General features: G+C 39.9%; 1 long non-coding RNA gene across 1 annotated transcript; it reads right to left on the bottom strand.

Moving 5' to 3' along the window:
• Positions 1-12,791: 12,791 nt before the first annotated feature.
• Positions 12,792-19,078, bottom strand: LOC122688725. The gene is made up of 5 exons (XR_006339555.1): positions 18,922-19,078; positions 17,218-17,425; positions 16,733-16,866; positions 14,157-14,198; positions 12,792-12,891 (listed from the first exon to the last, which is right to left on the bottom strand). It is a non-coding gene; the product is annotated as an uncharacterized LOC122688725 (long non-coding RNA).
• Positions 19,079-25,640: the final 6,562 nt, after the last annotated feature.

The raw sequence follows: 25,640 nt of genomic DNA on the forward strand, positions 1-25,640 counted from the left end.
TTTTAAGATTTTAACTGTTTTGAAGGGTTAATTTTCAGCTGACTGCTCTGAAATAGGTTCCGAGTGTTGTTCAGTCACTAAGTCAGAGAGGCCTGTGCTAATGCGGCATTTTTATTTTTCAGTCTCCACTCATGGGCACTGGATACTTCAGTACTGTATAGTGGGCTGTGTTTATACTTTGCTAAGTTATCCAGTGGAGTTGTAAAGCCTTTGAAAGACCAGCACTCTGACACCTGCCCTGCTGGTCCTTCCAGGAAGCTTGTCTCTCTGAAGTTATCCTTTTGACGTTGCCTTCCCCTCATCCTCTACATCTGATCAAGTCCACTGATTTACCTTCTAAATCTCTCTCCAATCCATCTACTCCTCTCCACTTTCACTGCTGCAGCCCAAGTCCAAGCCACTGTTTTTGTCTGCTGGAACCACCTCAATAGCTTCCTAACTGATCTCTCCTGATAAATCTTTCACAAAGAAACAGCAGAAGCTTTTCTAAATGCAATCTTGATCATTTCACTCATCTGTTTCAGTATCACCCCCTTCCTTCATTTTAGAGGCTGAACTCTTTACCAAAGCCCTCATGGCACACTGCTTCTGGACCCTACAACTCTGTAGCTTCATCTCTTAGTACACATCTTCTACAGAACCATGTTCCTTGATGGAGTCAGTCTCCCTCTAACCCACCTCAGGGCCTTTGCCTGGTATGTTTCTTAAGAATTTAAAAGCACGGGCTTTGTACTGCATTCAAGATCCTATTCTATTTATGAGCTATATGCCCTTTTGTCAATCTTTGAACTTCTGTAAGCCTCACTTTCTGCATTAAAAAAAAAAATGTGAATGAAAGTAACATTCTCAAAGTTGGTGTAGGGTTCAAATATGAAAATGAATTAAATTTTTCCAAGTTACATAGTACTGTATAAATCCTAGTTATAATTAGTACCATTATTCTAATAGCACTATCCAGTTGAAGACCTTGAATCTCACTTTAAAGTACAACTTACGGACAATGTTAACTTGAAAGATTTGTATCAATATGTAAGTGCTTGCAGAAGACTTTTTAAAAAAATTACTCTAAAATTGATTGTGTTCTACATATGTGCCTATTATAATAATTCATGAAGCATGCATTTTTCAAGCCTTTTTGGGGACAAGTTCCAAATTAGCAGAATCCAAATTGAAGTTTTATGTTATACAAGGGAAAATGAGGTGATTGCCTATACAGTTTTTTTGTGCAATAGGGTGACCAATTTATTTTATCTTGGTTGGCCTGAGATTTTGGAGTCTCAGCACCAAAAGTGTCATATTCCAAGGACCCCCTCAGTTAGTTAGTTAATCACCCCAGTGTACAACTAATGTTCTTGATGTTCCTTCCACCTGCAAGAAAATCCTTTCTGTGCCTCAGCCAAGGCTCCGATTCCTTCCTGATTGTATATTCAAGGGTCCTCTAACACATGTGGAAATGGTGGAGTCAAGGGAGGTGTAATACTGCCTGACTTGGCCTCTTTCAAAGCCCTGACAACGCGAGTGATGCTAGCGGCTTGAGAGTCTAATTAACCTTGGAGAGTTGTGAGCAAGTGATGTGATCTGATAGCAAACCCTGGGTTCTGTAGCAACCACAGGGGCCAAGATGGCATCCTGTTCTGTGGAAGCAAATACTCAGGGTGAGGAATGGGGACTTCCCCACTCCTAGGGATACATGGGAATTATCCCAGGGATTCTTGCAACTGAGCAGGCCAGGCTTGTCAGTTATAACTCTTTCAAGTCTTGGTTACCCCAGAGAGGTTAAGCAGTGCAAATTAAGGCTAGGTTGTACTTGTTCTGCTGGGTACTGCTATGCTACCCACTAAGCGAGACATCTCATGAATGTTGGGGGCTGGGGATCTCACCAGGGGAGAGAGAAATGGGCTTAAAAAAGGGGAAGGACTGCTCATGCCACAAAATCACCATCCTACAGTTTGGCCCCAGAAGAGGGCAAAAGGCAAGGTTCACCGTCCCAGTGGCCATCAGGAGAGCTGGAGCGGAAGCCCGCTGTGGAGATCCTTAGGGGAAAGACAGTCTCCCATCAGCGTCACATCATGCACGAGTCTTCATGTCCTGCCTGTCCAGAAGGCAGGACATTTATAACTCTAGTGCGCCGTCTTCTCAGTTCTCTTCACAACCACCTACGAGGTGCTTACTATCACTTTGGAAACCCAAATCACCGTCTTTCCAGCTCCTGCCCGTTCCCAGTGGCTTCCCTCTCCAGGGTGGCATCTCCTCTTTGATAAAATGTTTTCTCCCCTTATAGGCTTCCCTGGTGGCTCAGATGGTAAAGAATCTGCCTGCAATGCAGGAGACCTGGGTTTGATCCCTGGGTCAGGAAGATCCCCTGGAGAAGGGACCCCAGTATTCTTGCCTGGAGAATCCCATAGACACAGGAGTCTGGTGGGCTACAGTCCATGGGGTCACAAAGAGTTGAACACGACTGAGTGACCAACGCTTTCACTTTTTCACTCTTTTCTCCCTTGACATTTGCCCTTTTAAGCGAAGCCATCCATGTCAGTGATTGGCTGGTGATTTCCTGCCTCCATTCATATTATGACCGCTTCATCTCCTAGAGAAAAGAAAGCAGTCTTTAGTGCACTCTCTGGCTATGTGCCCCTTTGGGTGGGACTCACATTTTATCTTAAGTAAATTATTGATAGAAAAACTGGAGGCATGGCTATAATGAAAACATCAGAATGAATCCCAGGTTTTTGTAACAGAAAGACTGACGTATTGTTGTCATGTTTTTGTTTGTTTTTTTTGTAGTCAAAGCACGGGATTCTTTTGTTCTTTCTGATCATAAACACCCTGGGTTGGGATCCAAGTGCTAATTTTCTTTACACTGAAATACCCTAAGAGGATTCAGTAGTGTCCTAGCAGGGCTGTGGGGTCATTGACTTGAACACTATGACACCACTGTCTCCGAGTCTTACATTTTGTCAGGACTTAGCAGCAATTAGTCTGATGCTATCTGTGGCTGTTGGGTGCTTGTTTGCCTTAATCCACAGTTTAGGCCATCCTTTTGTTTATTTTGGTTCCTTTAAAAAGGCCCTCTTTGTGGTCTTGGGCACTGTAAGTAGATGGAGTGAAACCAGGAGTTAATGTGTAAAGTTTTTCATCTTGGGAGAGTTTTGTTTCAGACTAACTCTGGGTCACATGTGGATGGAATTGAGTTTTTGTTTGGACAGAATGCTTCGGCTTGGAGAGAAAGAACAGGAAGTGGTACATTCCAGGCCCCAGGCAGCAGCTTCTGCTTGTCAAGCCTTTGTGGACAATAAGGTCACAGACATTTAGTGAGGGTGGCTCTGGGAAGTAATTTACAAATTATGCTAGGAAAAACAACAACAAAAAGGTTTATTATTAAACTAAGAATGATATGAGCACACTGCAGAATCAAGGTTGTAAAATGAGTCTCCTCCAATCCAAGTATCAGGAGACTTTGCCAACTAAAGAGAGACACTTCAAGTGGGAGGGAAACCAAGGACAGAATTGGATTCATCCTCCAGGCAAATTAGTGTCTCCTGGGCAAGAACTTGGAGGAGGAGAAGTAACAACTGCTGCCCAGGCTGTGAAAGTGGGCAGCCAGCAGACAGAAGCAGAACGCCACTTTTAAGTTTCAGCCACGAAGCAACGATGGCGGGCAAAAGTGGCTATCAGAAAGTTTGTGCTTTCTGTCTGAAGGAATCAGACAAAGAAGCCAACAGGCATGGCTGCAGCTATTACAGATGTAACCTGACAAATACACACATTCAGGTTAGAGAAAACGACTGACATCCTCTGGACTTTCCTGAAGCCTGGGATTCACAATTTCTTGGTATTAAGAAATCGTTTCCTGTTTGTTTTATTCCATCTCTGAAGAGTTCCCAGTGAACAGTCTGTCATGCCTCTCCTGGCGGGGATACCTTGAATGGGCTGAATCATGGATTGCTGTTCTCATGAGCCCTGACCCCTTTCCTGAATTTAGAAAAGGCAGTGCCCGCACTGGAGAGGAGACTCAGATACCATCTAGTGTCATGATGATGAGCTTGTGGTTAATTTAGCATGGCCCAGTTTCTCAGATGGGCCAGATTATATAACCAGACTGTCAGTATCTTCCAAGAAAAAGGGTAGTGGATAATGTACTTTCTCACTGGAAGCATACTTCATCATCCTAAAGTTCCATAAAGAATCTGCATATACCTGAATCATACATCTAACCAGGCCAAAAAATCTTTCACAGGGTAAAAATGGAAACTGACAAGTTTATTACAAAGCACAACTGCTTGGGAAAATAATGAACTCTTATTAATGTTCTTTTTAAAAAAAAAGAGAAGAAGAGATAAATCTGTCAAATGAGACTGTTTAAAGACTGAAAATTGCCCAGCTTGCCCTCATTGTGCTCAAAAGATGGTAGCCAATTCTTTCAGACACACAGTCTTCATCTAGCCTCCCAGCACGTTGCTTTATTATTAGTAATGCCATTTGTGTTTGAGCTAGGAGGAAATCCAATGTCAAATGAAAGGGGTTTCTCCTTTTTATGAATTAGCCTTTCTTTTGCCATGCCATCAAAAAAGTGAGTACACTACTAATTTCCCAAATCTTTTCCAGGCTGGCAGTGAATAATTCAAGTAAATCACTGGATGCCTTTATCTCCGAGTGACTCATGCTGTTGAGAGCCAGCTTTATGGGTCTGAAACCCAGCTAAGTTCTCACTGCTCCTTTGTCTTCTTACATAGCACAGCTAGGTTTAAGTGAATTCAAAAGTTGTTCTTGAACTGTACAACTTGTTATTATTATATCCTGTAAAATTTTATCTCCCTGCTTCGTTGGATCTAAGTATTATGCTGATATGATATCTTCTTGGCAATCTGAAATGTAATTTTGACACAATTCTGGAAACTTGTGACATATTATGGTATGTCTCCATAATAAAGAACATCTGTTTTATTTTTAAAAGGGAAACAACAAAGCTCAGTTCTCATATTCTCTGATTTTTTTAAAAAAAAGATTATATATAATATTTAGGAGAGTGTAGTTAATCACATTTTAATCTAATATTTTTAGAAGATAATCTTATATACTCAAGGTGAACTTGCAAAAATAGCAAAGAAGGGATTCAGCCACATGTCTTAATTGAAGTAACGAAATCCAAAACACTTTCTCAAACATGGTGAAAAACATCTCTGCCCTTAGGAAAAAAAAGTAGAATTTCATATTGAAAGTGTGTGTCTCCTTTTATTAGAAAGATTTAAGGATTTGGAACCTACAGGTTGGAATTCCTTTGTCTCTGAATCAAGGCTTACTTCCTCTGAGTTACATTCTGAAGAGGTAAGGATCCTGCAGACTTTAAAATCTTACAGAATTTTCAAATGGTTTTAAGAGAAATGTCAGTTTTAAGTGGTTTTCCTCATGTTTGATAAGATCATATTTCGTGACTAAGCAAGCATATGAAGTTAGTACTCCTCCAATCCTTTCATTTTGAAGATCAAAATCAAGTTCAACTGAAGAGCCAAAAGAGAAGCACTGTCAGCTTGTTAAGCTGTCATCACAAACAGAAGGACTAACTAATCAAAATAGGCTATGTGGCCCATGAAAGAAAGAGTATTCCTGATCCTTCCTTGTGAATAAAGATACGAGTAGCTTGTATCTTAAATAACAAGTAGCAAATACGAATGCTTAATATTGTTGACATTTGTCAAGTTCTGGCATTTGAGACTCTGATAGTAATAAATGTACTCATCACTCAAGAATTTGAAATGACACATCCACCACTTTCAATACATAGCTTATTAAAGCTAAAAACATGCAAAATAGCTATAAGAGTCAAATTAAAAAACTGTATCTGAGCAAACAGAACAAGGAGTTTTAGAGAACTTAAGCTGAGACAAAAACAGACTGATGTTTCATCAAAGAGCAGGTACGTACCAATTGTAAAACCTCAAAATGGTTACTTATGCCCATAAGTAACCTGAGCTTGGTTATAAGCTCATAACCAAGCTCATAACTCTGAGCTTGGTTTCCACATATTAAAAATTGGATAGTGGATCTTATTTTAGGATGTTATTGTGCATACTAAGTAAGAACATATATAAAGTGTTGACTACATTCTTGACATATAGCAGGCATTCAAGTTGCTAGTAGAACTCTCTTCTTGCATAACCCCTATATTGTTGTTAATGAGAACTTCATTGTCATGGTGAATGTTTTCAAACTAAGTATCCTTATAAAATAGAAGTAAATTGCCTCTGATAAAACAGTGATTCAGATAAGAGGGCTAATGAAAAGTCATTGTGATTGGCATTACATCATTTGAAGATCTCCAGAAACAAGAAGATGGTGCTTGTGAAATCTTTTGTGCTACTCTTACCTATTAGGGCTATAAAACCAGGAATTCACTGTCCTGCTTTTCTCTATCTTCTTTGTATATTCTCTTCTGCCTATTCTCTATCTTCTTTGTATACACAAGACTTTAATGACCTAAATCAACCACATTAGTATTGGGGGCAGCACAAGATTAAACAGATGCACTAATGAGAAAGAAAAAAATAACATGAGATGACAACACTTTAGTCACTGAGGTTCTTCAAAACAGGATGTTCTTTCCACACCACCTCTTCCTCTCATTCACTGAGGATGACGACTTACAGTACTTTGGTGCTTGGCAACTTATCATCCCAGAAGGAACTTGGCATCCCAGAGATGTGTGTCGCACTTGTTCTGCTTGTGTTCCTCCTCCCTGCCAGGGGTTTCCAGGGTGCTGACAGAGAACATGCGACTTTCTACCAAAGCATAACTTAAAGTCCTCATGAGAAGGAAGAGTCAAAACTTATAAGAATTATTATTATAAAGTTCATTTAAGGAGCTTTAATTGTTAAAGTATCTTAAGTAGATAGCACGAGGGGAGAAATCATAAAGAACTGAAAGCTCTAGCAATGGTAAATCAAGAGATACTGGTACCTAAGAGTCTTAGACAAGGCAAACTTCAATATCCAGTCAATACTTGACCTTTATGCAGTTTTGCTTAGTAGCTATTATGTGCAAGGTACTACAGAGGCCACATGGAATACGCTAGTGTGGAACTGTCTTGAGAGTTTATGGTGGTAGATACAGACTCAGTAAAGATTATTGATTTTGTAATACAGTAAAACACAGTCACATTTGTGGACATAGTGTTATAGGATCACTGAGGGAGGGGGCATAACATTACTTGGGAGGTATTAGAGAAGAATCCTGGTAGTTGTAACACTGAATCTGAGTCTTAAAGGAGTTAGCCACTGGTAACAAGGGAAGGACAGGTCATTCTAAGAATGAAAGCCCATATGAAAAAGTCTCAGAGGTGCAGTGCATGTGCAGGGAACCAAAACTAGTAGATTCAAAAACTTAAAGAGTATGACAGTGGGTGGTGAGCAGGATGCAGCTTGTGGAGGATGTCATTTTCATATTAAGAATCTTTTTTCTAAATTGGTGTATAGTTGATGTATAATGTTGTGTTAGTTTCAGGTGCATGGCAAAGTGACTCTGTTTTATAAATATGTGCTGTGCTTAGTCGCTCAGTCATGTCCAACTCTTTGCGGTCCATTGGACTATAGCCTGCCAGGTTTCTCTGCCCATGGGATTTTTCAGGCAAGAGTACTAGAGTAGGTTGCTGTTTCCTCCTCCAGGGAATCTTCCTGACCTAGGGTCAAACCCGTGTCTCCTGTGTCTTCTGCATTGCAGGCAGCTTCTTTACCTACTGAGCCATTCGGATTCTTTTCCCTTATAGGTTATTATAAATACTGAGTGTAGTTCTCTTTGCTATACAGTAGGTCCTTGTTGGTTATCTATTTTTTATATAGTAGTGTGTGTAGGTTAATACCAAATTCCTAATTTATCCCTCCCTGCCCCTTTCCTCTTTGGTAATCAAAAGCTTGTTTTCTATGTCTGTGAATCTATCTCTGTTTTGCATATATATCTATTTTTATCATTTTTTTCTAGATTCCACATATAAGTGATATCATATGACATGTCTTTCTCTCTTGACTAACTTCACTTAGTTTAATAATCTCTAGGTCATCCATGTTGCTGCAAATGGCATTATTTCCTTCTTATTTATGGCTAATGTTCCATTGCATATGTGTATATACACCACATCTTCTTTATCCATTTATCTGCTAATGGACATTGAGATTGATTCCATGTCTTTGCTATTGTGAATAGTGCTGCAGTGAACATTGGGCTGCATGTATCTTACTGAACTATGGTTTTCTCTGGATATGTGCCCAGGAGTGGGATTGCTGGATCATATAGTAACTCTATTTTTAGTTTTTTAAGGAAACTTCATACTGTTTTCCATAGTGACTGTACTAATTTGCATTCCTACCAACAGTGTAGGAAGGCTCCCTTTTCTCCAAACCTTCTCCAGCAGGTAATAGTATTTGTAGACTTTTTGATCATGACCATTCTGCCTGGTGTGAAGTGGTACCTCACTGTAGCTTTGATTTGCGTGTCTCTGATAATTAGCAGTGTTGAGCATCTTTTCATGTTCTTGTTGAACATCTGTATGTCTTTTCTGGAAAAATGTTCTGTTTAGATCTTTGCCTGTTTTTTGATTGGGTTGTTTTGTTTTAATATTGAGCTGTATAAGCTATTTGTGTATTTTGCAAATTAAGCCTTGATGGTTGCATCATTTGCAAATATGTTCTCCCATTTCATAAGTTGTCTTTTTGTTTTATTTATGGTTTCCTTTGTTGTGCAAAAACTTTTAAGTTTAATTAGGTCCCATGCATTTATTTTTGCTTTTGTTTCCATTAATCTAGTGGATGGATTCCAAAAAATATTGATGCAAGTTATGTCAGAGTGTTCTGCCTATGTTTTCCTCTAGGAGTTTTACAGTGTCCAACCTTACATTTAGGTCTTTAGTCCATTTTGAGTTTATTTTTGTATATGGTATTAGAAAATGTTCTAATTTCATTCTTTTATATGTAGTTGTCCAGTCTTCCCAGAACCACTTATTAAGAGACAATCTCTTCTCCATTATATAGTCTTACTTCCTTTGTCACAGATGAATTGACTATTTGTTTATTTTTGTTTTTATTCCCTCTCCTAGAGGAAAACATAGGCACAACAGTCTTTGACATTAATCGCAACAATATCTTTTTGGATGCATCTCCCAGAGTAATGGAAGTGTTTTCACATTAAGAATCTTAAATGTTAACCTATCAGGCCTATAGGATAGTGTAGATGATGAAGTGTTGAAGAGATTTAAGCAAGGAAATAACTAGATCAAGTTTGCATTTTACTTCAGATAAGATTTACTGTACTTCAAATAGTACTGTGGAGGATAGATTTGAGAAGGAGTAACAGTTAGTGGAAGAAAGAACAAATAAAAAACTGTTTCCTTAATCCAAGTAAGAGATGACAAAGACCACAACTAAGGTCAAGATAGGAATGGAGAAAACGGACTTATTCAAGAAATATTTGCATGCAAACCTAGCCAGTATAGACATCAGAGAGGGTAAGGAACGTAAAGTGAAATTTTAGATTTCTAATTTGGATAAATGGTAAAGATACTAAAGGAAAGAGAATATGCGAAGAGGAGCCAATGAAAAAGGAAAAACAAAAGTTCAACACAGTCAATTCTGTTTGAGAGGCCAATGAGCTATGTAGGTGGCAAGAACAAATAGGAAACTGGATGTGGAAATTCAGAACTTGAATGAGAGTTAAGACTGGAGATAGATATAGGAGTCATTAGCAAATAGGTACATGTTCAATCAGAATGGGGAATTTTACTCAGGTGACTCTTATGAGAAAAGCAGCTTGCAAAAGACATAACCCAGGGCTATGACAACATTTACTGTGTGGGTAGAGGAAGATGTGTCAGCAAGAGGATGGTCAAAAAGATACAGGAATAGCTCGAACGATACGGCTTCATGGATCTTATAGGAGAGAGCTTCAACAAGTGAAGAATAACGGCACCAAATGTAGCAGGGCTTCAGCAAGATAAGGACTGACAGAATCCACTGGATTTAGCAGTCAGTAAGACGTCAGGGACACTGAGGGAGGCGAACATCAGAGTGATGGAAGGGCACATCGTGGAGAGGCTGAGAAATCAATGGGAAGGAAGCAAGTGGAGAAGCTTCTTCACAGGATATAAATCTATCATGGCACTGTAGGAAAACTGAGAGGACAGTGGGTATTTGACTACTGTTTGTTTAAAAAAAACAAAGATTCACTTAATCACGTTCATAGATTACAAGGAACACAGAAAGATCCATTTTCTTTGATAAATAACATCAAGTGTTAGTTGCTCAGTTATGTTTGACTCTTTGCAACCCCATGGACTGTAGTCCACCAGGCTCCTCTGCCCCTGGGATTCTCCAGGCTAGATGACTAGAGGGGGTTGCCATTCCCTCCTCTAGGAAATAACATCAAAGAGATCATAGATTAATAAAAACTGAAAGAATTAAAAAATTCATTTAAAACCGTTATTTCTTCCCCACTAAATCTTTCATCTATATGCCTAGCAACCTTCAACTTGGACTGATTGTACTTTTCCTGACTTTTGCAGCCAACATTTCTGCTGGCATTGCTAATAAGCCATGAATGCAAGCAACATAATGGAGAAGGAAATAGGAGGGGGGAAACAAGGCCCTGAAGAATTCAGCCTGGAAAATCACCTTCTGAAGGGGTCCAGGTTGGCTGGTCAGACACTGAGTAATGCCAAGTTGGCTCTACTCCTCTGAAATGTATCCAAACTACAATCTGAAATGCTAAACACTGCAGAACCCAAAAAAATTCATATGCTATAAAGTATGGGCTTGGTCCACTTAAAAAGGTTATTGTTTTCCCGAGAGAGACTACGGTGTCTGTAAGTGGTGGCATGAAAGCAAAGCAATTACTTAATTATCTTACTTCCCAGCAGAAGATGACATCTAACCATTACTGTTTGGCTGCATACCTTTTAGTATCATCCCTTCTCTGTGAACACCCAGGGGTGGTGAAATCAAAGGTGTTCTGAGAACACTCCTGGGCGTGTTGTACTGACTTTGGCAAGCCCAGGAGCTCTGCCTAGTTTCAGGTGGCAGACTCTTCTTGATTATTACTGTGATGGTAGTACTGGGGCACAGAGAAGGCAGTGGACTCCCACTCCAGTCCTCTTGCCTGGAAAATCCCATGGACGGAGGAGCCTGGTAGGCTGCAGTCCATGGGGTCGCTAAGAGTCGGACATGACTGAGCAACTTCACTATCACTTTTCACTTTCATGCATTGGAGAAGGAAATGGCAACCCACTCCAGTGTTCTTGCCTGGAGAATCCCAGGGACGGGGGAGCCTGGTGGGCTGCCGTCTATGGGGTCGCACAGAGTCGGACACGACTGAAGTGACTTAGCAGCAGCAGCAGCAGCAGTACTGGGGCAAAAGCAATGCAGAAAGTAAAATCCACTTTTGCTGCTTATTGGTTATTTCACATGTTTTGCATAATAATTGGAAAATGAACCCTAAGGACTTCTTATATTTCTGACTCAGCCTTCAAGTGAAAAAAAATTTTTATTGGGCTTATTTTTTACAAGCTGCCTTAAATTCTTTTGGGGGGAAAGGTAGAATATCCATAAACTTAAAAAAAAAAAAAAAACCCCAAGAATACTCAGTTGTGGACACAGAAGTCAATTAGTGGCAAATTCAATGACAAATCAAAATACAATTAACAAATTGAAGCAAATATACAACACAAGGCTAGAAAGTTATGTTTTCCTGGTGGTTTCTAGAAGGGAGTGTCAGTACTTAGATCTCTTCTTTGATTTTGAAAGATAGTTCAAAAGATTGAAAGTAGTGAAAATGAGGAGACCTATACTAAAACATATTCCTATGAGCATCAATAATGAACCTTAATAATTTCCTTACCTATTAAACTTCTACCCAAGTATATCAGTATTTAACCAGGTGTGCCAGCCTCCTTCCTAATGCCTCACCCCAAAAGTCTGCTCAGCTATTGCTTAAAACCCTAATATAGCCTAAAATTACTTATGATTTCTAGGAAATGATGATTTACATATAAATCAGCAACTTCTCATGACTCAAAACCATTAAGGCAACTAAGAAAAGCCTCCAGATGAACCTGCTGAGAAAGTCTCTTCCTAGACTCTGGTCTAAGTTAAGGTGGATGCTCCATCTCTCCTGGCATCCGGAACCACTTGTTTCACAGCTGACAGTGGTAGCTGAGATCCTGAATAGCTCAATGAAACATCGGACAATTGTTTAAGGTTTCAAAAGCTCAGCACTAGGAATTTAATGTTTGCTGTTTCTAAGTTCTAGGAAGATGCTGCAGCTTCTAATGTTTAGTGTTAGACCTACTTTGTTAAAAGTCAAAGAAACTAAAACACTGAGTTTCACAAGTCACAGTCTTCTTGGTTTATAGCTCAAAAAAAAAACCTAATTGATAAATGCTAAGAAAAAATAATTACATATAATAACTGTATTGCTTATTGACACAGTAAAAAATAGGAGTCTTGTATTCCTCAGACCTCATTTATCTCTCTTCTAGAAAACTGTAAAATATGTCCACGATAACAAAAGAATTAACTCTAAAATTTATAACACTTAAGCTTAAATTTTATATATGACTTGTAATATTTAAAACAAAAACAAACAAACAAAAAAACCCTATCTTTTCCAGTACTGAGATGACAAGTTTTGGAAATCTGGGGACATTTTTCTCTGTTGGTACATAGTAGATGCTAAATTAAAACATTTTTAAATTACAGAATTAAAATAGAAGTGTCCTTGCCTAAAGTCAGAGAGAACTAGACAATAACAGACCATTATTCATGAAAGTTTTATTTGGGAAGGTGAGAAGAGTAGAACATTCTTATGATGGTCCTTCTTTGTAGTGAAGGAAAGAATAGATCTTCAACTGACTACCTGGGGGGAAAAATAGAAAATGCCATATTAGAAAAAAAAAATCTAAGTTGGTATTCCTAACTTTTATCAAGGGTCTATATATTGTGCTAAATGCATTGCCTATACCAGTGTACCAGTGCCTATAGCTTACATGTTAAAGAATTAACAGACTACGCCACACACAGGCAGGCACACACACACCCCTCATTGCAGCATGTAATAGTCCTGCCAAATCATCCTAATATTTATTTGCTCCCACTGTAATGAACACCCTTGTCCCTTCTCTCCTCCAAGCTACTAGCCCGTCCTTATTCCTCCATGACTACAGTGACACCTCTCCTCCCACTTCCAATTCCTCAAATCAAACTCATAATTATAATTTCCCTGACCAAGAGACGGAAGTAGTATGGGAGAGAATATATAATTGGCTGAATATGTAGGGGTTTTTTAAGCACTCAGAGCAAATTAAATGACACATAACAGAAGGAAAAATCTGGTCTTGGTTCACACTATTGTTTTCAAAAATGTAAAATTTCAGTATGGTGCCAAACCATACAATGACTAACCAATGAGAAACCAATAAAATATGACAGATCCTATGAGACTGGGTGATAGTGAAAGCCTGCGGGCTTTGTAGGTGTGTGCCTAAAGATCTCTTACCATCAACCACCTATGCCTGTTATTAAAGATCAGCTCAGATACTCACAACATTGAAGAGCTGGGTTTTTTTTTAACTTCTTTATTATTTAAAAAATACACTATATTCTTCCATACCAAAAAGTAGAAGGAGCTATAAAAGTAAAAACCAAAACCTTCAATGGCTTCCCTGAACATTCTATTTAATATTTGTATAAAGCAGTTTTTAATATAAGAAGGCCTATTGATGCCTTAGAGAAATAGGATGCCTACAACAATCTTGTAATTATCCACTTAAACTAAGGATTTTGATTTTGAGCACAAAATTTCACTGTCTTTAGAGGGGTAAAAAAACAAAAACAAAAACAAACAAAAACCTAGTGGGTTTAAAAACAGGAAGATATTTTTATGTTCCTGTCTTAGGAACTATAGAGGGATAGATAATGACCTTGTTTATTCCTTCTCATAGAAAGTAAGAAAATTTATTTAATTCTATTAATCCTTAATTATCTCATTCTCTAAATAGTGATATTTGTAACTTCTCCCTCTGCTAAACATTTAAGAATCAATTGATAACCAGTTGGTTGAAAGGTGTCATGATATATGTTTTAGAGACAGAAAGCCTATGGCTCATCTCTAAAAGACCATACCTCTTTATTTACCTCTTCCTCCTCTTGGGTGGGCCCAGCTTCCTTAAAAACATCAGAAGAAAGGAATTAGTTGAATAATCAAGGCAATACAAAAACACCTCATTCCTGCCCTTCCCATTAAGTTGTGACTCATTCTCCAAATGTGGTTGCTGCCTCTGGTAGTTTAGTGTCACGTGCCTCCCTTAGGGAGCAAATCCAGTGTCTTCAACAACACTCGTATATAAATAGTATAATTACAGCATTCTTTATGTCACACCAAAGACACTGCAAAGCTATTCACATTATTTATTGCAAAGCTATGGCATTATTAGCTACAATTAGAAAGTAAAACTAACACTAGTTTAAAATATCATTTCCTGGTAAATCCAGATTTTTCAATAGCAGAAAATGATAGGAGGGAGAAGGGATGAGTTTGAGAGGAAAACTAATCAAGTTATCACTTAGTGGAATGCTTTGGTTGTTTTTGTTGTTTAGTCACTCAGTCGTGTCCAACTCTTTGTGACCCCATGGACTGTAGCCCACCAGGCTCTTCTGTCCATGGGATTCTCCAGGCAAGAATACTGGAGTAGGTAGCCATTTCCTTCTCCAGGGAATTTTCCTGACCCGGGGACTGAACCACATCTCCTGCATTGGAAGGTGGATTCTTTACCACTGAGCCACCAGGGAAGACGGAAAAGGAAATATAAAGATGCAAAAGGAAATGACAAAAACATGGAAAATGACAAGAAATAGGTCCTTGGAAATTCCCTGGTGGTCCACTGGTAAGATTCTGTGTTTCCAATGCAACATGGGTTTGACCTCTGATTGGGGAATTAAGATCCTGTATGCCCTGCAGTGAGGCCAAACATAAAATAAATTTAAAAATTGTTAAATTTTTTTTAAAGGAAAGAAATAGGTCTTTATGAAAGACATAATGCTTGGCTTCCCAGGTGGCACTAGTGGTAAAGAACCTGCCCACCAGTGCAAGAGACATGAGTCATGGCTTTGATCCGTGAGTCGAGATCCCCTGGAGAAGGGAATGGCTACCCACCCCAGTATTCTTGCCTGGAGAATCCCATGGACAGAGGAGCCTGATGGGCTACAGGCCATGGGGTCACAGAGTCAGACACAACTGAGTGACTTTCACGTTCACTTTTTCAGGCAAAAATTCCACGCAGGCATTGACTTGACTTGTTGCCATCGGGATGAACCATTTGCTGCCACATCTGAGTGCCTTTCTTGATTTCCTCCCCAGGTCAGAACACTGTCTCCACGGGCCCTGTCTGGCTTGATCAGTGAGACATGGACCAGGCTGGTCCGTGTCCCGAGTTGGGGGTGGGTGCAGGGGTGGGGATCCGCATCTCTGCCCCACACAGCCTCACGCCTTCCCTCTCCTGTGTGTGCTTGCTGTGCCCCCTTAAATCTGACGACAGGCAGCGAATCCACAGGGCGCCTCCTTTTCAGAGCAGCCCAGAGTAAAGCAAACGACTGGGCAAGATACAGGTTTCAGAGTGCCGCGGCCTATCTCTGTGCTCTCCTCCCACGGGGAGGCTGAAATCAAACCCAGTGCCTTGACGTTCCTGGGGGGCACAGCCCTTGTAGTGCGCTGTTGCCCAACTCACTGGCTTTGTGTGTGTGTGTGTGGGGGCGGGGGGGGCGGTTCCAGGCCAAGCCCCTGAGGCCTCAACCCCTTTTCTGCATGCCCCTGGCACGCTGTGACCCCAAAGCTAGGCGGCCTAGTCCTGGCAAACAGCAGAGGTCACTATTGACAAGATCTTGCCTGTCAGTGACTTTTAATAGCTTTTAAGGGGCTTGGCCCTCTCATTTATCTCTGTCTCCCGGGCTTGAGGGGAAAATGCTGCGACTGTTTTCCTTACAACGTCAAGGCCCTGCCTGCTGTCATCCCCTTTTGATCAGCCACACTCAGTACACTGAACTTTCTCCTCTGCCCTCAAAGTCCCAAGCTGCCAAGCTAGTGTCTGCAAAGTAGTAGTATAGGGCATGCAATTTTAGCCACTAAAGACATAGAGGTGGACTATCTCACGTTCTACATTCCATTTCACATGTTCCACATTCTACTTAGAAACAGGCATATGATAGTCTCCTATGCATATTTTTCAGGATGCTCCCCACCCTATGTAGCCCTCAGAAAATCCTGCCCATGTGTTTAAGAATTCATTACTTAAACAAATGACACTACCCCACGCCCTTTAATCAAATGTCACCCTCAAGTTAGCAATTCTGTATCCAAAGCCAAACTTCTGATATGAATAAAGCTGTTTGAAGACTTTGATTCACATATAATAAAAATTGTTGAGAAAAGATAAAAGACCCTTTAAAATGTCATTCTGTAAGTTTCCTTAATAGTATCCTTTCCACCTCAATCTTGTCCAGTGTTGGTTTATAAACACCAAGTTAAAATCCTTGCTTGCATGAAAAAGCTTTTAATCCTCTTCATGATCTTCTGAAAGGCCATACTGAAACCCTAACCACTGTGGGCTCAATACTATGTCCTTCACCATCCAACCCACGCAGAGTAGATCAGTCTTTGACAGTACAACCAAACAAAGCAGGGAAAAGGGATACAAGTGCCCCACCTCAATTAGGCACACTAGATCTTGTAGCTCTTCTTATTTTTTTTCTTGATCATTTGCATAATTGCAGTTCTTTTCTGAGTCACCTTGCCAATGGAGTCTTGGCTGCCAGCCCTGTAAATTGCTTTCATACAAATCTAAAAATCAAGAAGTAAAACACGTTGTCCCAATTAGCCAAAATCCAACCCAGTTCACTGTTGGACCCAAACAGGACTTTCTAAAGACAGATAAAATCAGTGCTGCTCACTTTAGTATTCAACCCCTAAAGATAAATTTGGTTTACTGTCCTCCTTCTGGCTGAGAGAGAAATAAAGCCTTAATATTCTCGTTCAGGGTCACCGGCTGTGTTGATGTTGCGGAGGTTGTAAAATAGACTGAGGTTGGGGGCTGGTGGTGAAAGATGAAGGGAACAAAGCTTCCTTATGGTTACCCAGCCAGCCCCTGCCCACCAGTGGGAGGCCTGGAGAGGACAGAGGAGCCAAACTCACCTCCGCGAGGGTACAGGACGGACATGGAGAGAGTGTGTATGCTGGCTGACAGAGCGCACTCTGACGTGTATGCTAGTGATGGCTCCATTTGTTGACACGGCCGCTCATTTATGCGGCCGCTCTTTGTTCTTGACTGAACATAGATCATTCGGCAGAGCAAATCTTTGTTTCTTATGAGCTCATCTGCTCCTGCCGTCTGCGGCCACACCTGTAATAATAATTACGGCCCACTGCTTGAGATGCTGTAATCCTTTCTAGTGAAACCAACTGTGAGTTCACAAACAGAAGTTACTTAGCTAAGAGAGAATACCTGAATTGATGGAATCAGCTTCATTAGTCCCTTTTATCAGTTACTCTGGCTGTTTTTAGCCTTCATTAAGATTCAGATGATTAATATTTTTTAGTAACAGGGAAGAATCTTTACATTTTTCAAGGGAACTTTGGACAAGCATACTGAAGCAGTGTTTTCTAAAGAAAATAGCCTGATACTGAGAGAGAAAAGAACTGGTAAATTTGCACCTCGGATATTAAGTTAATAAAGGAAAGAGAATCCATGTAGAATCACTGGAAGTAAACACCTAAGAAATGGTGTCAGTAAATCATTATGTGTTGACTGTTTTGATCTTTCTTATGAGATGGGTATGTGTTTCAATATATACACTAATACACTACAATAATACACTAATAGACTCAAGTATGTTGCTAAAATAATTCTGCAGCATGAATAATAGTCCACCATTAAGTCAAAGCTGTCTGATGGTTTTTCAAATTCACTGTCATTAAAATGAAAAAATTTTAACACAGAACGTTTTTGTTTCAATTATACTGATTTTTAAGGACATGCAGGCCTTGTTCTAAAGTAACAGAGTTCCTTTTTTTTCTCCCCTTTCTGAAGAGGCATTGTTTGTCCTTGATATAATGTTCTTTACTAGATACTCAATAAGAAAAGGAATTTGTGATTATGGGCCTGTTTTCAGTTTGCAGTTAACATCTCTCTCTTGCTCTCTCTTTTTTTTTTTTCATCCTCAAAATAAGAGGAGTGGGTTTTTAAATCCATGTAAAGCAGATAAGACTTTTTTTTCCTCTACAAGGTTTCATTTCTAAAATCTGAGCCCAAATATTACAGCCTTCAATTGGTCTATTGTATTTTAGTCAGACAAAGGATTTAGTCAACTGCAGTGGCATTTCAGCTTTTTAATCCTGTTGCAAATTACTGGATGTACCATGAGATTTTTCTGTGGTGTATCAAATAAAATTCAACTTGAGAAAATAGAAGAGATGAAATGGAAACAAGTAAGGCCGTATCTAGGACAATGATAATGAATTAGCTTCATGAGGTCCATATTCAGCTATGAAAAAATGTTTTTGGATAGAATGAGTGTGTTTTACAAAATATATATTCATGAAGGAAAAACTGCTTTGAGTGATAAGGAACCCCAGAGTTTTACAACGAGCAATCAACATTGCCTCAAACCGCTGTTCTCAAAGTGGGCCCCTGGATGGGAAGCCCCAGCATGGGGTAGGGGGGACGCATAAGAAATGCAGTTTTTCAGGACACACCAGGGACCCGCCTGTTCAGAAACTCTGGGGCTGGAGCCCTGCCATCTGTATTTTAACATGCCCTTCAAGTGATTCTGTTGCCCACTCAGGGTTGGGAACCATTGCCTTAGACGAGTGCAGCAGCTTCCTATTCAACCTACTTACCTCCAGACTTCCTTCCCCAACATTATTCTCCATGCTGTTGCCAGGATGCCCCTCAAAACTACTCATCAATCATGCCAGCCCCTTCTTTAAAACTCTTTCCCAGTTCCCCGTTGCTCTTGGACAGGTTATTCACGGTATTCAGTTCTTTACGCACTGGTTCCTGGTTAGCTCTGCTGCTCCGTCTCTCCCGACTTCCCCTGATCACTCCAGTCCTCCCACACCCATCAGCCCACGTGCACACACAGGCACACACCTCCACAACCTGCCCACCCACAAGGGTTCAGTCATTCTGACCTCCTTTCAGTTCTGCAGGCACACTACCGGCTTCTTGTCATCCCTGGGCTCTGGCCGTGGCTCCTTCCTCCAGAGATGCACCTTGCCCCCTGCCTTGTCACCCAGGTTCCCTGCCTTTCTGCATCTAGATAACTTGTTTTCATCCTTCCAGGGCTTGCGTTGATTTTTACTTATCTCCTCCAGGAAACTTTGCCTGAACACTGCCACCCATGCCTCGACTGGATTCCTTTAACATGTGTTACCACAGAATGTTCTGTATACTTCCATCATTGCACTCACCACCCAGAATTACCAATTTGTCTTTATCCCCCCCTGACTAAACTATAAATTTCTAGATGGGAAGGGCTATCTCCTACAGTTTGGATATCCCAACATCTAGCACAGGACTTGGTTCATAATAAGCATTTAATAAATCTGTCTTGAATGAAAGAATGTTTTCTTTGGTACAAAGATGAACAGAATTGGGTCCAGAGAGGTCGAGAGTCCTGACACATCTACTTCATTGGCATTAACACCCTGATCCCTGTTAATGGCTCAGTGTTCTTGTCATTAAATCATACTGTTTTTCAGACCCTCAGAAAACTCACCCCAATTATTCTTTTTTTTAGCTGCTCTACTCTAGAGAGAGAACTGGGATTCAGCAGTCTTTGGGATTCAATTTGTAACAGTTTTACTAACTTGATTATGATTTTGTGGTAAGATATTCTAGGGAAGGTGATACCAGGAATCCTGACTAATCACTTAGTATATTACCTCCCTAATTCTCTAGCACACACAGGCCATCTATTGTCTGCATCATACAAGAGTCCTCAGATCTTTGCAAGATTCAAGTGCTCTTCGACGTGAAAGGTCTTATAAGGTAGCTAAACCGGGACAGTCACCTCCCATGGTGGGTGAGGATATGGGTTCTGGCTCAGACTGGTGACTCAGCTCTTGCCCCCACCCTGTGCCAACTGCTGGGACGTGTAAGCTTCAGCGCCCTCACCTACAAAGTCCAGGAGAAGCATATGCCACCGTTGTGGAGACTGAAGAAAGGGGATTGATTGAATGCATTTAGCACAATGGGCTGCAGGAAGTGTTTGAGAAATACAAGCCAAATTAAAATTAATACGGTGTTGAGAACTGTAGTGACCAGTTTCAGCAGAGACCAGATTTATGGAAAAGTTGAAATGCAAGTTAATATCGACTTTAGACTAAAGTTTAACTAAAGGAAAGGGCATTGCTTCTTATATGTGTTATTTTCAAAAATTTTTGTCTAGCAATGGAGATATGATGATAAAAGTCAGATCCCTAAAGTTCAACATTAACATAATGGCACCATTTTTTTCAGCTTTATTGAAGTATAATTGACACATAAATTAGTAAGATATTTAAAGTGTACATTGTGGTGATTTGATATGCATGTATATTGTGAAAAGATTCCCACCACCTAGTTAATTAACATATCCATCACATATTTAACCTTTATTTGTTGAAGAACAATAAAATTTTACCCTTTTAGGAAATTTCAATTATATAATTACAGTGTTATCAACTGTAGTTGCCATGCTTTACATTAGATTCTTAGACTTTATTTGTCTTACAGCTAAACATCTGAATCTTTTCACCGATCTCTCCTTATTTCCCCCAGCACTCTCCAGGTACCCTGGAAACCACTTTTCTGTTTCTGTGAGTTAGATTTTTTTTTAATTTAACATGTTAGGGATACCATGCAGTCAGTATGTGTAAACTTGCCTTGTCTTTCATTTAGCTTAGTGTATTTCACTTAGCATAATGCCCTCATAGTGGCACTTTAATGTAAGCTGTTTGTTAAAGGCAAAACGTTTCAGCATTTTAAAATTGTCTTCCTTTTTTCATTTGTAAAGATTGAACACACTGTTAAGATCATGGAATTAAGACAACCATGGTATTTTTGTTTTTCAGAGTACAAGTGCTGTGCACGGCTTTGAGTATAAAGGAATATGGTAGACTTGTCCAATTAAGATTCTAACTCTTCCTGCTTTCAAATCATGGTCAGCTCATAATCTTACTCTGCACCCTTTAGAATAATCTAAACATTAAGCTTCTCTTGGATTCAGTGGGAACACTATGCCCAGCCAGGCTTCACGAAGTAGAGTGAGAAGAGAGACAGTCCTATAGTGAAGAATGGAATTTTCAGTTGTCCTTAGATGATGGCATTAGGAAGGATTCAAAGAAGGGATTCAATGAATTAGGCCTGTAAGAATGAGTTGCAACTGGCCCTTTTATAGAGAGGCCCTTGTTAGAGCTGACACTCTGCTTTTGTATTCTCCAATGACTTCTGAAAGATAGTGTATACACTGCTTCAGAAGGATCAGGAAATTCACTGGTTTCATTAAGACGTTAATGTGTCAGTAGACATGCTCACTGCATAATTAAAAAGAATCCAAACCCCTTTCTATTAATGAACAGATGGCCAATTTAATTACAACATTGTTAAACATTTGTTGACTGTACCTTCATTCTTGATGCAGTACTAGAGCTTAGATGATCAAATACATACTCTTTATCAAGTCTATATTTTAAGAGAGAAAAATCTGGCTTCAGCACTTGCTAGCTAGGAAATGGTACTTAACCTCTCTAAGCTTTAGTTTTCTGATGTGTTGAATGGAAATCTGTAAAACTGTACATCGTCCTTAGGTCTGAGAGTTAAATGAGATCATCTCTGTGAAGAGGGAAGCATAGTACCTGACTGATAGGGCTCAGCAAACATTAGCTATTATAATACAAACCCATTGTTTCAAATCTATCATTGGAGGTTAAAGATGTGGAACAAACACACACGCACAACACACACACATACACACACACACACACCCTGCCAGTCCCAATTAAAATTTCAGTGGAAGCTCAGAACGAGAGGCTGTCATGATGGGGGCTATAGTTCCCTTCCTCCTGGAAATTCCATGACACATTTTACACACAAATATGCTTGCACTCAGCTGAGATGGGGCAATAATATTCTGGAACCTAGTCAGCACTTGAGAGAAGAATGACTGAGAATGTTTGTGCTTTTTCTATTCTTTCACTTGAGGGCCTCAAGAACACACCTTGGCCCCCCATCTCCTCACTCTCCTGGTCTGACCTACTCCACCTTTCTCTTTCCCTCTCACATCTGGTCATGCTCAGCACTCTCTCTAGATCTGTGTTTTTGCTCTTTTCCCACCAGCTTTCCAAGTCCCCCCCCTCTTCTTCTCATGTTTTCCCTCCCATCGTCCTCCCATCCCACTGCCAGCACCTCATTCTAAGAAGCAGTCCCTATAAAGCCTTTGAAGAAAGCTCAGCGATGTGTATTTTGTCTCATGCACACAGCAAACTGGTTTGACTGATTAATTGGTCATTGGTACAGTCATTGGTTGATGGAGAGCTAGAAAGAAGAAAAAAGAGGGTTCACTTCAGCTCTCCATGGAATAGGGGGCATAAGATTAGTGACATCTCTGAAATTAATTCAGAAGGATAACAACAGATTGAAATAGGCTTGTTCATTCTGTTCTGCAATTTGAGATAAATGAGTCTTCCTTGGTGCCTGAAGAGGATACTGTTGTACAACAAATTTGTACAATGAATTCCCCTGCAGGGTTTTATAGACTGGAAATGAGAATCATTTAAGAGGGTATTGGATATGCTATGACTGGTAGATCATATTAAATTCACCTTCTTTGACCAACCTCTATGCTGTTCTCAGAGTCAAATGATAAATTACCTTTTCTTCAGAACCTTGTTTTCTACTCTGGAAATACATGGAGCCCTGGAATTTTCATTTCATGCATCTATCCAAAAATGCAAAATATTGTGAGTCCAGAGTTATAGAATGAAAATGTGACTTCAGATAGACTAGTGAAAGGATAGAGGGTAAAGGCTGAGATTTGTAATCTGTTATTGTTGTGATTACCCTGTAGAAATCATTTGATCTGTCTCATCATATCAAAATGCTGCAGGTTTCACTTCACCTCTGGAAGTCATGACTAATGGGTTGTTTGGTCACATTTTCTCAATTTCAGAAAAAAAATTTCAAAATTTTCTTCATTCTGTTATATGAAGATGACTACAAAATAGCAGCATACACCAATGTAACCAATCATGGCATGACCCCTAAGCGGCCAGCAGTCCTGGATGGCAGCACTTTCATAGCTGACACACCCAGAGGGAGGTGTGTCTTCACATGCAGTGCGCGGGGAAGTTTTTCTCTTACACACCTGTGCATTCAAACACCTCGGGTCAGAGCAGGGTCTCACCATGCCTTTTACTTTTCAATCATCACTTTTGAGGTCAGCATTTCTAATATACAGTCCTAAAGATAACTCTAGAGTCAGTATTCAGGAAGCTAGTTGAGGTCTTGATATTTTGCTTTTGTTTTCTTCTTCATACTCAGTTATGCTAAATAATTATGTTCATGGGCATGTAGGAAAGAAAAATTAGGAATTTGGCCAATTACTAAAATTAGTTGCTGTTTTAATTGGATGCAAGTATTTGTAAGACATCAGAAATCTCTATCAATTGCAATTTCCCCCCATTTGAAAGTATCAAATTTGACATATTTTTTAAAATCACAAATGTCTTATTTAGGTTCCTGGCTATTTCTCCCAGAATGAATTAACTATAGTTTTGAGATTTTTTTATGGGAGGGGGTTGATTTGTGAGTGTAGAACAAACAGACCATCAGAAACTTTTAAAACTTTACAAACCATGCATAAAACAGACATGGGAAGGAACTTTAAGCTTTATTGGATTTATTCAGTGGCTTCCACAGCTTCCCCCAAGGAACTAAGATACAGTTGTGACTATGTTTATTTGAAAGAAGCAAAATTGTGTTAAATAGATACTTTTTGTCTTTTAGGAGTCATAGAGTTAGATGTGATACTTTTTTCCTTATATGGATTTAATTGATACTGCTATAAATTCCCTTTGTATAAAGATGCAAACAAAATCACAAAATGTAACAAGAGAAAACAAGATTTATAACACATGTCCAGAGAAAAAGGATCGTCCCTCCCTCTCAGGAAAAAACAACTCCTTCAAATGAAACATGAACCATGCCATGGTCAACAGATTAGAGCTGAATCTAGGAAGGCAGTGAGGCAAGATAACGGACTCTGGAGGGCAACACCTCATTTTTGTCTCTGCATTTTCCTGCCTATAGAGAAGTATAAACCACCCCAGAGATAGGGGAAGGCTTTGAAGAGCTGAAGCAACCTACTTTATAGACTTAGCATCTGAAACCAGAATCATGAAGTGTAGCACAGTTCTGTGCCTGGCTTTGCAAATTTGATCAAACTTTTAAGTAAAAGTAGAGAGATAGTAAAAGACAAGTGGCTTAAAGATAACTGTCAGATTGGTAGATGCTTGATCAGAGCCTAAATTCAGAATTGAAATATTTATCTTTCAAATGCCTGGGTCAGTGGGACCAACAAAAGGCCTCCTCAGAAAAAAATGATGAGGTTCATTGTTCCCACAGTTATTCAACATCCAGCATATGAAGAGCTCAGAGAGGTGGCAGACTGTGGGAACCGTTTCAACAGTAATACAAAGAAGCCAAATTTAGTGTCGTGTCTGGGGTCCCATAACCCAGTCTAGGGGTGTGCTATTTCTTTTTCGATTCTTTTCCCCAAATGACTATAGGGTTGATTTCAGTTGGCTTCTAGATCACCATTCCAGCTCCTGTGTCCTCTTGGGCTTCCTTACAAGGGCACATCTGGGGTTCTAACCTGCGAATACCACGTATCTTCCTATTTCAGGATCGTGTGGTTGGTGTTAGTGCTACACTAGAGAAAAGTGGATCCAGTCTCGAAGCAGGAAGGACGAATCCATACCTGTTTTGTTGTGTGTGTTCTTCCCTGATGGCCAGGATGCCAACTAGTGATTCCGATAAATTACGTATAAAACCGAGGCCAAACCAAACCAAACCAAAACCAGTCCACTGACACATCCTGATTACAAGTTTGATGTGAGAGAGCTGGGGTGTGATGTGCCTCTGTCAGTGGGCTTTAGTGGCAGTCTCTTGAGGGAACTTTGGGAGACTATACCTGAACCCAAAGAAATGTTGGAAAGGCTGAGAATTCCAGGCTCTCTTTGGCATATGGTAAAGGTGTTTCAGAGCAGCTGAGTCCTTTGTCCAATTCCATATGTAAATATTTAGGTAGCTCCTTTACCCATTCATAAATAGACTTATTATCTAACATTTTACAAACCCAAGTGAACATCTCTGAACAAAGTTTTGATAAATATGCCAAGAGCTGATTTATCAAAGTTGAGATTAAAAGGTACCGATGAGGCTCGATAGGATTATGATCCCTGGTCAGTTTCTGAAGATAGCCTTGTCTGTGAGTTTTACACCCATCTTACCCCTGCCGTGCTGTATAAGGAAGGAGTACATCAAGGCCGTTCCATTCTTATCATTTCAATAGGTG

This window comes from Cervus elaphus, chromosome 33 (genome assembly GCF_910594005.1).
Source record: "Cervus elaphus chromosome 33, mCerEla1.1, whole genome shotgun sequence".
Lineage (NCBI taxonomy): Eukaryota > Metazoa > Chordata > Mammalia > Artiodactyla > Cervidae > Cervus > Cervus elaphus.